This window comes from Phoxinus phoxinus, assembly GCF_949152265.1.
Source record: "Phoxinus phoxinus genome assembly, chromosome: 19".
In the NCBI taxonomy this organism is placed as follows: domain Eukaryota; kingdom Metazoa; phylum Chordata; class Actinopteri; order Cypriniformes; family Leuciscidae; genus Phoxinus; species Phoxinus phoxinus.
In genome coordinates, this window is record NC_136894.1 from 6,148,791 (window position 1) to 6,161,939 (window position 13,149).

Here is a 13,149-nt window from a genome sequence, read left to right on the forward strand (position 1 = left end):
TAGCCATAGCCCTTGCAGAATTGTACAATGGGATGCACGCTTGTTTTTGACTGATTCTTTCTCCTTTGTCTACCCAGATGTCTTGATTTATTTGTCAGTAAGACATTGAAATCTTTGTTTGGCTCCACTCTAGACAATTCTGGGCATATTTTGTTCCTTTAGTCATTTACAAAGCCCCGTTCTGGCATGGCCACCAAAGCATGTGCAGTTTCAGAGCACTGTTCTCCAATCTGTCCAAACAACGGATAAACCCTTTTTACACTATGAATCACTATTCCAGACGGTGACTTTTTTTTTTTTTGGTCCACCAACAGTCACCACAGGTAATTGTTGAGGATTCCAATAGTTCAGATGTTTAATCGGGTCGGTTTTCATCACCGGTCAGGGCCGCCTAAAATCTAATCTCATCAAGGAGATTAAACATGGCTATTTAAATCAAATCCATTTATAAATGCTTGAGGATGATCTCAAACTTCAATCAAAGTTTGATGCTTTCTATCATCATCCTGCTCTCAATGGGATTTCAGATCCTTTACGTGGAGTTTGACAAGAGCCTCTCACCTGCCTCGGATGAGATAAGATTAATATGAGTCTATTTCAGTAGGATTTTAATAAGTCAATCTTAACCATCTTTACACAGAAAATGAAAGATAAAGGTCAGGGATTAGTGTGGAAACAGTGTAAAGGTCAAAGCTTTACGATCAGGAATAACCCACCGACTGCCATGTCTAAAAGAATCTTTCTTGATGGCGGTAACAAAAACAAAATAATTGAGTATAAGCACATGGTTTGAGAAAACCAATTATGCAATGACATGACACGTTTTGAACAGGTATTTGTGGGGGGTGGGTGATAATAATTGCCTACAGAAAACATTGCCTTCTGATTTATAGGACCTTTTCACCTTCACCGCCAAGTTGTATTATTGCAGAACTCAAAAGCATCCTTTAAAAATGACTGCTCTATGCTCTCTTGCATATCATTTTCTTTTCTAAACTAGAGGACCACGACGAATGTCAAAAATGTTATAGCCCTACACATCAGCAAGTGAATTATTACTAATCACAACTCTTTTAAAAGGTATAATTAACACTATGCTAAATACTACTGTTTATATGATGTACTAAACCAGTGCCTGCTCAAGTCTACAAATAACAAAATAAACGCAGTTTGCTTGTAAGCTAGTACTTATTAAGTCTTTGTATGAAATTACGTGACATTATAATTTAGTCACCCTATAATTTCAATGCAAAGGCCAAATTGCAGATACGAATTTTGTTGCCATAGCAGCAATAACCATGGGGACAGTTTCTTTTGTGTGCCGAAGATTGATCTTAGCCATATCAGTGTGCAGTACTATTGTAAATTAATCATGAACCACAAAGTATCTATATAATCTCTGTATTATTATTATTATTAATGATAATAATAAGTTATTACTATCGATTTGGCAGATGCATTTATCCACAGACCATTGAATGTATATAAATCAATATTCTTATGAAAATATTCCCAATTATTACTCCCATTATTACACGTCTTTGTTAATTATATGTTGCCCCAAGAACAAATTAATATGCAAATTAGAAACAGTGTATAGATGCATTGCAGAAAGGGAATGGCATTTATGGCCATTTTTAAACACATTGCATAAAGTAAAATTGTATATCAAATAATTATGTTATGTATTTCGTAAAATTGTTGAGAATCATCTTTATACAAAGTTTGGATAAAAAAAAAAGCTTAATTGATTGGTGAATAAAAAATGTATGTAAAATGAATAAAACTTTTTTAGCCAATTCATGTCTTTTCATTTTCTTAATAAATGGGTCATAGCATAACATGTAAAAATAAACAATAAAAATAAAATACATATATTTTTAAATGTCCATTTGCTTCTTATGCCCCAAACAATGTAATGACCTAAAAAAAACTAATAATAATAATTATTATTGCATCATGTTCTACAAATTGACATTCTTAAAGTTTCTTTTTCTGAAGTGAGATAAATATATTCGACACATCACAAATGCACAATTATAAAATAAACGTCAAAAGTAAATCTGCAATTAATTAATTTTGCCTCCCTTTGGTAAAATATATTGGTTTAATAATTGAAAATATAACTAACATTTCACCCATTTCAAATCAATTAAAATACAAGAATAATGAATCACAGGTGAATCGGGTTGATTCATTCCTTCAGGAATGTGTACATCCATAAACTGATTCATTCATAAGGTTTTTGAGGCTTCTCGAGGGCCTAACTTAAAAATAAATCCGCCAGGTTTTTGTTTTCTCAGATACCTGTTGTGGTTGGATGCGACAGTCGAGGGTGAGTATTAGAGGCAGAGTTTCGACGCTGTCAGCGCGTGATTAAAGAGACGAGGCCTAAATTGCCTTTGAACTTGTGCTGTTACCAGCTTGCTCGCCATGAAGGGCACACTGAACACCACACGTACACACCGCCATGATGTCAGACTTGTAATGTAATTACAAGCCCATCTGTCTCTCATCGCTTGACAAGCACAAAATGTCCAATTATGGTTTCATTTAAATTCTAATTAGTTCGGCCCAATTTCACAGGCTCCAGAGCGGGGGAGGGGAGGGTGCGGTTTGCAGCGCTAGTGTTGGAAAGATGCATGTTTGAGTCTGTGCTGGAGATCCAGGGAACTTTGTGCAAGTTAAGTGATGGACCAGGTTTTAAACGAATCAGGGCAAAATCAGCTGTGAAAAGGGGCATCATACATCAATATTGATGTGGGGTTTTTTGCCCACCCTCAATGTGACTCAAAAAAAGACTTAACATTTAATATTATTTTAATTTATAAGTTCTACTAAATCTCAAGTGAAAACTGCATGACCAGTGAGATATATAGGTTTCAACTTATTAACCTTTGTTAATGTTAGTTAATACATGCAATTGTTTATTGTTTGTTCGTGTTAGTTCACGGTGCATTCACTAATGTTAAAAATGTCACTAATGCTTTTTTTTTTTTACATTTTCAACTTTGTAATGTTACTGTTTGAGTATGAACAAGGTCTAAAAAGTTATGAAGCACAAAGTCACTCCAAAGGGAGTTTTTATCTATATCAGTAAGCACTGTTCAGTAAGCACTGTTTATAAACAATATTCCTTTTAAATAATTCCCGCCCAAGGTATAGGCTACACAATATAAGAGTTGTGGCCTGGTTGAGTTGCATTAGTAGAGTATTGAAACCAAGTGGCAACCTTCCGGTCTCTTTCTTGAATACAACACGGAAGTGACTTAAACTGCAATTCATCGACTGGCTCCAAAAGAGAGTCAATCCCATAGACCCCCATGTTGAAATTCCCAACTTCACAGCAGAAAAAAACGTGTTTACAGCCTGGTACTAAAAGTGGTTTTGATCTATATAGCTAATCTTGATTTTTTTGATAACTCATCCGTTTAAATTATATTAAGCCTTAAAGTTCTGCAAAGTTATGGGCGTGGCCACTTGAGTGACAGGTGGATTGCCGCTGCTGTCACTACTAGCTGTTTGTCTGCTGTCTGTTAGCCGTCACGTTGCCTCAGCTAATCCCGCCTCTTTGCCCATATTCAGTTATCCGGGAGTGACGCACTGCCAAGATTGCCATCTCCGCCCACTTTGGGTTTCAAAAAATGCTCTTCAGAAACCTACGGGTGACATCACGGACACTACATCCATTGTTTTATACAGTCTATGGTTGAAACTGGCGGTTGGAAAGGGGTGTGACATTTCTGAAACACGCTTGACCAATCACAACACACTGGTCCAGCCGACCAATCAGAGCAAATTGTGCTTTTCAAAAGGAGGGGCTTCATAGAGACAGGAACTAAACAGAGTTTTACTGACAGACTGGGAAGAGAGGTGCTGCAAATGTGAAAAAAAAAATATATATATATATGCATGAAAACCTGTTCTAGTAGACCCCAACAACAAAGGGCATAATAGGTCCTCTTTAATAGATACAATTTTGATTTAAAAAAAATTTAAACTAACATTAACTAAGAAATACTTTGATCTACTTTAGCATTTTTCATGTTAGTTCATGTTAACTAATTAAAGCTAACAAATGGAACTTTATTGCAAAGTATTATCAATATAATAATAATAATAATATATTGCATTAAAAAAAGGGACGTGTGTCCCTCATGTTCACACTCTATTTGAACGGGCAACGCTTCTGGCTGTGAATGATGGGATTTATTTTTCAGCCAAATATGACTGGCAGCACTAACTGTTTGTCTGACGAGGCTGATTTCTTAAAAAATCAGTCCAAAAGAGCACATTTTTGAAAGAATAATTACAGCGTGCATTGCTGTATAACATATTATAAAAAAAACTCTTCATCATAAAGGATAAACAAATCAATGAAAAACAGAAGAAACGACCCTTGAAGAAATAAAATGGCATGACGTTCTTTATGTTTTACCTTGTGTTCAACTGTTTATCCTTGACTTCCTGTGCTTGCATTCGGATGCAAATCAGAACTCATCAGAGAGTAAATATTGTCGCTCTTTGAACGCCAGGGAAGCTCCTTAATACCCAATAGCTGTTGATTTCTCTCCCTCTCCCTCCATCTGTCTAGGCAGACCGTCACGTGTTAAGCGAAGACAGGGATGTAGGATCAGCGCTGTAACTGTGGGCCCTGTGCTCTGTTTGGGCCATGATTAGCTCCTAATCAGCCAAGAACAAACTGATTATTAGCTTGGCGCCACTTGACAGTCTTCAGGGAATGTGTTCGCTCCCTTTCTTTCTCTCTCGTTCACTCTATCCATCGTTTCTCTAGCCTGATTACTAGACAAGTCGGACACTCCTTTATGTGCACAGTGGTTCTGGCGGAATGCTGAAGCCTCTTACGGTGCCAGCACTGCTCCTCTTCTCTCACCTCCTCTTAATGATTGGAACAGCATCTCCCCTGATTGCACCCTGGGTCTGATTAGTGCTGCCTCGCAGCTGGGCTGACTCACAAATGTCAATCTGAACATCCTTATTCTTTCTCTCCCTTTCTAGAATCTTCTGATTCTTCGTAGCCAGGGCCTTAATGGACTTTGTGAGCGCAGAACTCCACAAAGAGCTTCTGAATGTTCTTGTTTGGTTTTGAAATATCGCTAGCTAACTGATGAGGATTTTTAAATTTAACTGAAATAATCTCCCAAAATAAGCATGAGAAAGCCAAGGAAAGTGCATAGATTTCGTCTGGGCCTTAAATATAACTTAGCAATAAAACACTAAGTTGTCTTAATTATTAAACAACCCAGCTACAAAAATAAATATATGTTATTATGATGAACATTTGGCTAATGTTCCCAACTGGCTATGAAAAGTTATTTATGAATATTCTTGCCAGGATTATGTTTTGTTCTGGTTTGGTTCTCTTCCTGTTCCCTGTCATATTATGGCTGTGTCCGAAATCGCCCATATTCCAGTAAATATGGCACTATTTGAGGTGACAGCCATTTGTAGTGGTGTCCGAAACATAGTGGATGTTATCGAGTGCACTCATTCAATCCCACAATGCACCGCAATAATGAACCAATGTACGTTCAACGGCTAGAATACCCATAATGCACTGTGACTGCAAGCTGCAGCTGAATCATCCATCCATCTTTTTTCAAAACCGCTGGTCCAATGTGGGTACAGCGTGATGTGATATACAGGTTTAAATTCATTTTTAATTGATTTTTAAATAGTTTAATTAATGTTTATACATTTTTGCTAAGTTTCAAATGATTATTAAACAGCAAGCACAAACTATGCAAAAGCAGCAGCCCTTCTGGCGCATGTGAACGAGGATGCGAAGGAGACTTTCAGTCTTTGCAATGGCATGCGCTGTATAAAGTTCCTATCATGTAATAATCACAACTCACAACTTTCAAAACTGCTTTGGGAAGTGTTTGTTTACTTTTACTTTTTTTTTTTTTTGGAAAGACGTCATTGAACAGCAGTACAATCTGCTGATCACACACTCTCACTGCATCGTTTTCATTTCTGTCAGATATTAAATATGCCACAACCCTGACTAAGGTCTATATGAGTAGCTAACAAGGGGAGCAGAAGCGTGAACTGTTATCTAAATTAGATGTCATCTTCTTTAGTGAATGTCAGGCAAACTCAGTTGTGGATAGCAGGGACGTGCCCGAAGCTGAATATCCTATTCAGACACAAATAATGTCTTTAGAACGAATAACAATTTCTACCGAATGATAGAACAAATATTTGTTAGACTGATTATTCAACAAACACAGCTATAAAGCAATATTCCGCTTTTAAACTTTCTGTGCGAGGTGTAGAGAGCATCTTGATGTTTTAGAAATCTTTTAAGTTAAAGAATGACAAAAAAAAAAAAAAAAAAAATGCTTGTTTTCATTGCAGAAAGTTTAAACGCTCTTTCTTGACTTTATTAGTACAGTAGATTTGTACAAATGCAGATGTTTAAATTAAAGAATAATAGCTTGCCTTGGTCATATAATAACTGTGTGCGTTAAAACTCAGTTAAGTGAATGAATCAAAGACTCACTTACCTAAAATTGTGGCACAAAATAACAGCATAAGTCGCTTATCGCCTCCCACTGGCGAAATGATGTGACCTGTCGAAAAGGTCAGTCAATAAATCCATATGAAGTGCATAAATAAATAGGGTTTCCAATGTCATGGAAAAACTGAATATCTGGACATTTTAAGGTGGTGGTTTTCAGGTCTAGAAAAATCACTAAAATTGCTAGAATTATTTTAAACCTTGGAAATTTCAGTAACACTTTACTATAAGGTTTAATTTGTTAACTTTAGTACTTAACACAAACTACTAATGAAAAATACTTCTAAAACAACAATTAATCTTAGTTAATTTTAATTGACTAATACATTATTTAAATAAAAAGTTGGATCTGTAAATATTATTTAATGGACATTAACAATGAACAGTTGTATTTTTATTGAATAATGTGGACAATTTTGATACATAAACAGATATATTGCTTATTGTTAGTTAATGACTCAAGTAATGTTAAAGCTGCAGTCCGGCACTTTTTTGGGTTTAAAAATATCAAAAAATACATTTTTGAAAAAAAAACGTAACCAGCCAGTGTTCAAAACGATCTGCTTGCCTTACCTCGATTCAAAACGGTAAGCTTGTAATAATACATTTAATTCCAGTGGTACTGGTGGATTTCCGCGGGAATTTCGAGCATCTTTGCGTCATTACGTCACTTCTGTACACATAGAGAAGGAGTCCCCGGCTAGCGTGTGTGGATGATGGAGGTGGAGATTAGCTTAGCACTTGGTATAGCGGATCCCGAAAGTTTAAAGCGACAATCACCAGTGACAACTGGAGATTCACCAGTTGTAAAACACAAAGACTTCGGACTTCAGAGTGGCTACAGAAAAAATATATTTTTCACGTTTTGACGTGATATAAGCAATCGTTAGATTTAATCAGCATGATATAGCCTACTGCAATGCTTCCCCCCACCCCCCGAATTTGGTCAGAACAAAAGTGAATGTTACTTGTTCAGATGACATTTACCGATGAAAATTCTAATGTTGACACTTTCAAAAAGTATACTCTGAGATTGCTGATGACAGTACAGTATCCACAGGGACGCGACAGGTTCTCCTCAATACATTGTGTTCATCCGCGCTGTTTCATGCCGATTTACTACCCACGCACAGTTAATAATTCCGCGAATAACTGCAATTGCAGATTTCGAACAGAGATGGCGACAAAGAGGAAAAACGACGGACTGCAGCTTTAACTAATCAGAGCTCTTTGTGAAGTGTTACCAAAATGTCTATATAAATGCTTGACAGCTCTAACATATTTATTGGGTTACAGAAATCGTATAATCATATAGTATAATATTTTGAATGTACACTATGTAACTTTTGGCCCTCTAGCGGTAAAAAAAAACTGCTTGCATTTTGCGGAAGAACACTGGTTTGGTTGTGCTTCGGCTCTGCGTGACTGTGGATGGATATGTTTCTTTTTTCTTTTTTGTGACTAAAACAAATAGAGATATTAGTAATTACCCTCTGCTCATAAACATTCTTGGTTTAAGAGATAACCAGTTTAGATGGAAAGGAACTCAAACTGACTAGCTGAATACGTTACTAGCTATAGCCTACCCATTCATTGTAGCCTACTTCCTTGAAAATAAATTAATAATGAAATGACCCTTCACAATAGATACTGATTTACAATTAACTCTGTTAGAGAGCTACATATGGCAATTTATCTGTTCAATAAAATACCTTACTCACCTGTCGAGAAATAACACCATCTCTGCGTCGCTTTGACAACATTTCAAATCCATCAGTTCTCGCCATCTCCGAAAAGCCAAGCCAATGTTGATTCTCATTTTATTATACGAGCTCTGTCACGTTCTCTTTTTGCCAGCAGACACGTGTTTGTTTAAAACGGTTGGTTCCCCATACGTTTGTGATTTCATATCACGTTTGTTTCATATCAAAACTTTTCTCACTCTTCTTTGTGTAACAACCCTATGCCACTCCCACACGAATCAAAGTGGAGTGGAGCAACTTTTCTCTATGATATGACGAGACACGCATGGGTGACGTATAGGCTACAGGTGAAACTCGAAAAATTAGAATATCGTGAAAAAGTTAATTTATTTCAGTAATTCAACTTAAAACACAAGGAGGATCTTCTAATATCTAACAAAGTGCTTTAATTCCAAGGTTGGCACAGCCTAGTGGTCCAGACATTAAGAGCTGAAGATTTTTAGCTGACACAAGTTCAAGTTCCGGCTCGCTGGCTTTTTTTTATCCAATATTTTCCTTTCACAATAAAAGGTAAAAAAACTCGAAAATATATTTCTTTAAACTGGTGCCAGGTAAGCTCCATCCCCACACAAAATAAAATAAGATTTTTTAAGCCACTACAACGCCTCTCATAATGGGAGTGGGGGAACGGATTCCTTCCGACAGCTGTTTTTTTTTTTCAGGGGGAACAGAATCTGACGGCCAAAAAACAGCCGTCGAAATCCGTTCCCCCTGTATTTTTTACACAAGGAGGATCTTCTAATATCTAACAAAGTGGTTTATTTACAAGGTTGCCACAGCCTAGTGGTCCACGCACTGACATTTAGAGCCAACGATTTTTAGGTGACTCAAGTTCAAGTCCCAGCTCGCTGGCTTTTTTTTATCCAATATTTTCCTTTCACAATAAAAGGTAAACAAATCGAAAATATATTTCTTTAAACTGGTGCAAGGTAAGCTCCATCCCCACACAAAATAAAATAAGATTTTTTTAAGCCACTACAACGCCTCTCATAATGGGAGTGGGGGAACGGATTCCGACAGCTGTTTTTTTTTTCAGGGGGAACAGAATCCGACGGCCAAAAAACAGCCATCGAAATCCGTTCCCCCTGTATTTTTTACACAAGGAGGATCTTCTAATATCTATCAAAGTGCTTTGAATTCCAAGGTTGCCACAGCCTAGTGGTCCAGACATTAAGAGCTGAAGTTTTTTAGGTGACACAAGTTCAAGTCCCGGCTCGCTGGCTTTTTTTTATCCAATATTTTCCTTTCACAATAAAAGGCAAAAAAAATCGAAAATTTATTTCTTTAAACTGGTGCAAGGTAAGCTCCATCCCCACACAAAATAAAATAAGATTTTTTTGAGCCACTAAAACACCTCATAATGGGAGTGGGGGAACGGATTCCGACAGCTGTTTTTTTTTTTTCAGGGGGAAAAGAATCCGACGGCCAAAAAACAGCCGTCGAAATCCGTTCCCCCTGTATTTCTTACACAAGGAGGATCTTCTATTATCTATCAAAGTGCTTTATTTTCAAGGTTGCCACAGCCTTGTGGTCCAGGCACTGACATTTAGAGGTAAAGATTTTTAGCTGACCCAAGTTCAAGTCCCGGCTCGCTGGCTTTTTTTTATCCAATATTTTCCTTTCACAATAAAAGGTAAAAACTCGAAAACATATTTCTTGAAACTGGTGCCAGGTAAGCTCCATCCCCACACAAAATAAAATAAGATTTTTTTAAGCCACTAAAACACCTCTCATAATGGAAGTGGGGGAACGGATTCCGACAGCTGTTTTTTTTTTTCAGGGGGAACAGAATCCGACGGCCAAAAAACAGCCGTCGAAATCCGTTCCCCCTGTATTTTTTACACAAGGAGGATCTTCTAATATCTAACAAAGTGGTTTATTTACAAGGTTGGCACAGCCTAGTGGTCCAGGCACTGACATTTAGAGCCAACGATTTTTAGGTGACCCAAGTTCAAGTCCCGGCTCGCTGGCTTTTTTTTATCCAATATTTTCCTTTCACAATAAAAGGTAAAAACTCGAAAATATATTTCTTGAAACTGGTGCCAGGTAAGCTCCATCTCCACACAAAATAAAATAAGATTTTTTTAAGCCACTACAACGCCTCTCATAATGGGAGAGGGGGAACGGATTCCGACAGCTGGTTTTTTTTTTCAGGGGGAACAGAATCCGACGGCCAAAAAACAGCCGTCGAAATCCGTTCCCCCTGCATTTTTTACACAAGGAGGATCTTCTAATATCTATCAAAGTGCTTTATTTACAAGGTTGGCACAGCCTAGTGTTCCAGGCACTGACATTTAGAGGTAAAGATTTTTAGGTGACCCAAGTTCAAGTCCCGGCTCGCTGGCTTTTTTTTTATCCAATATTTTCCTTTCACAATAAAAGGTAAAAACTCGAAAATTTATTTCTTCAAACTGGTGCCAGGTAAGCTCCATCCCCACACAAAATAAAATAAGGTTTTTTAAGCCACTACAACGCCTCTCATAATGGGAGTGGGGGAACGGATTCCGACAGCTTTTTTTTTTTTTCAGGGGGAACAGAATCCGACGGCCAAAAAACAGCCGTCGAAATCCGTTCCCCTTGTATTTTTTACACAAGGAGGATCTTCTAATATCTAACAAAGTGGTTTATTTACAAGGTTGCCACAGCCTAGTGGTCCAGGCACTGACATTTAGAGCCAACGATTTTTAGGTGACCCAAGTTCAAGTCCCGGCTCGCTGGCTTTTTTTTTATCCAAAATTTTCCTTTCACAATAAAAGGTAAAAACTCGAAAATTTATTTCTTCAAACTGGTGCCAGGTAAGCTCCATCCCCACACAAAATAAAATAAGGTTTTTTAAGCCACTACAACGCCTCTCATAATGGGAGTGGGGGAACGGATTCCGACAGCTTTTTTTTTTTTTCAGGGGGAACAGAATCCGACGGCCAAAAAACAGCCGTCGAAATCCGTTCCCCCTGCATTTTTTACACAAGGAGGATCTTCTAATATCTATCAAAGTGCTTTGAATTCCAAGGTTGCCACAGCCTAGTGGTCCAGGCACTGACATTTAGAGCCAACGATTTTTAGGTGACACAAGTTCTAGTCCCGGCTCGCTGGCTTTTTTTACCCAATATTTTCCTTTCACAATAAAAGGCAAAAAAATCGAAAATATATTTCTTTAAACTGGTGCAAGGTAAGCTCCAACCCCACACAAAATAAAATAAGATTTTTTTAAGCCACTAAAACACCTCTCATAATGGGAGTGGGGGAACGGATTCCGACAGCTGTTTTTTTTTTCTCAGGGGGAACAGAATCCGACGGCCAAAAAACAGCCGTCGAAATCCGTTCCCCCTGTATTTTTTACACAAGGAGGATCTTCTAATATCTAACAAAGTGGTTTATTTACGAGGTTGCCACAGCCTAGTGGTCCAGACATTAAGAGCCAACGATTTTTAGGTGACCCAAGTTCAAGTCCCGGCTCGCTGGCTTTTTTTTTATCCAATATTTTCCTTTCACAATAAAAGGTAAAAACTCGAAAATATATTTCTTGAAACTGGTGCTAGGTAAGCTCCATCCCCACACAAAATAAAATAAGATTTTTTTAAGCCACTACAACGCCTCTCATAATGGGAGTGGGGGAACGGATTCCGACAGCTGTTTTATTTTACAGGGGGAACAGAATCCGACGGCCAAAAAACAGCCGTCGAAATCCGTTTCCCCTGCATTTTTTACACAAGGAGGATCTTCTAATATCTATCAAAGTGCTTTGAATTCCAAGGTTGGCACAGCCTAGTGGTCCATACATTAAGAGCTGAATATTTTTAGCTGACACAAGTTCAAGTCCCAGCTCGCTGGCTTTTTTTTATCCAATATTTTCCTTTCACAATAAAAGGTAAAAAAATCGAAAATATATTTCTTTAAACTGGTGCCAGGTAAGCTCCATCCCCACACAAAATAAAATAAGATTTTTTAAGCCACTAAAACACCTCATAATGGGAGTGGGGGAACGGATTTCGACAGCTGTTTATTTTACAGGGGGAACAGAATCCGACGGCCAAAAAACAGCCGTCGAAATCCGTTCCCCCTGCATTTTTTACACAAGGAGGATCTTCTAATATCTATCAAAGTGCTTTGAATTCCAAGGTTGGCACAGCCTAGTGGTCCAGACATTAAGAGCTGAAGATTTTTAGCTGACACAAGTTCAAGTCCCAGCTCGCTGGCTTTTTTTAATCCAATATTTTCCTTTCACAATAAAAGGTAAAAAAATCGAAAATATATTTCTTTAAACTGGTGCCAGGTAAGCTCCATCCCCACACAAAATAAAATAAGATTTTTCAAGCCACTAAAACACCTCATAATGGGAGTGGGGGAACGGATTTCGACAGCTGTTTATTTTACAGGGGGAACAGAATCCGACGGCCAAAAAACAGCCGTCGAAATCCGTTCCCCCTGTATTTTTTACACAAGGAGGATCTTCTAATATCTAACAAAGTGGTTTATTTACAAGGTTGCCACAGCCTAGTGGTCCAGGCACTGACATTTAGAGGTAAAGATTTTTAGGTGACCCAAGTTCAAGTCCCGGCTCGCTGGCTTTTTTTTATCCAATATTTTCCTTTCACAATAAAAGGTAAAAACTCGAAAATTTATTTCTTTAAACTGGTGCCAGGTAAGCTCCATCCCCACACAAAATAAAATAAGATTTTTTAAGCCACTAAAACACCTCATAATGGGAGTGGGGGAACGGATTTCGACAGCTGTTTATTTTACAGGGGGAACAGAATCCGACGGCCAAAAAACAGACGTCGAAATCCGTTCCCCCTGTATTTTTTACACAAGGAGGATCTTCTAATATCTAACAAAGTGGTT

At 37.8% G+C, this 13,149-nt stretch overlaps 1 long non-coding RNA gene across 1 annotated transcript in view; it reads right to left on the reverse strand.

Moving 5' to 3' along the window:
• LOC306987380 overlaps positions 1-8,555 on the reverse strand; it is a 73,026-nt gene extending 64,471 nt beyond the window's left edge. Inside the window, exons 1-2 of the long non-coding RNA XR_013795151.1 lie at positions 8,266-8,555; positions 6,531-6,596 (exon numbers count right to left, since the gene is read on the reverse strand). This is a non-coding gene — a long non-coding RNA (uncharacterized lncRNA). The remainder of the gene's footprint in view (positions 1-6,530; positions 6,597-8,265) is intronic.
• Between the last annotated feature and the right edge of the window lie 4,594 nt (positions 8,556-13,149).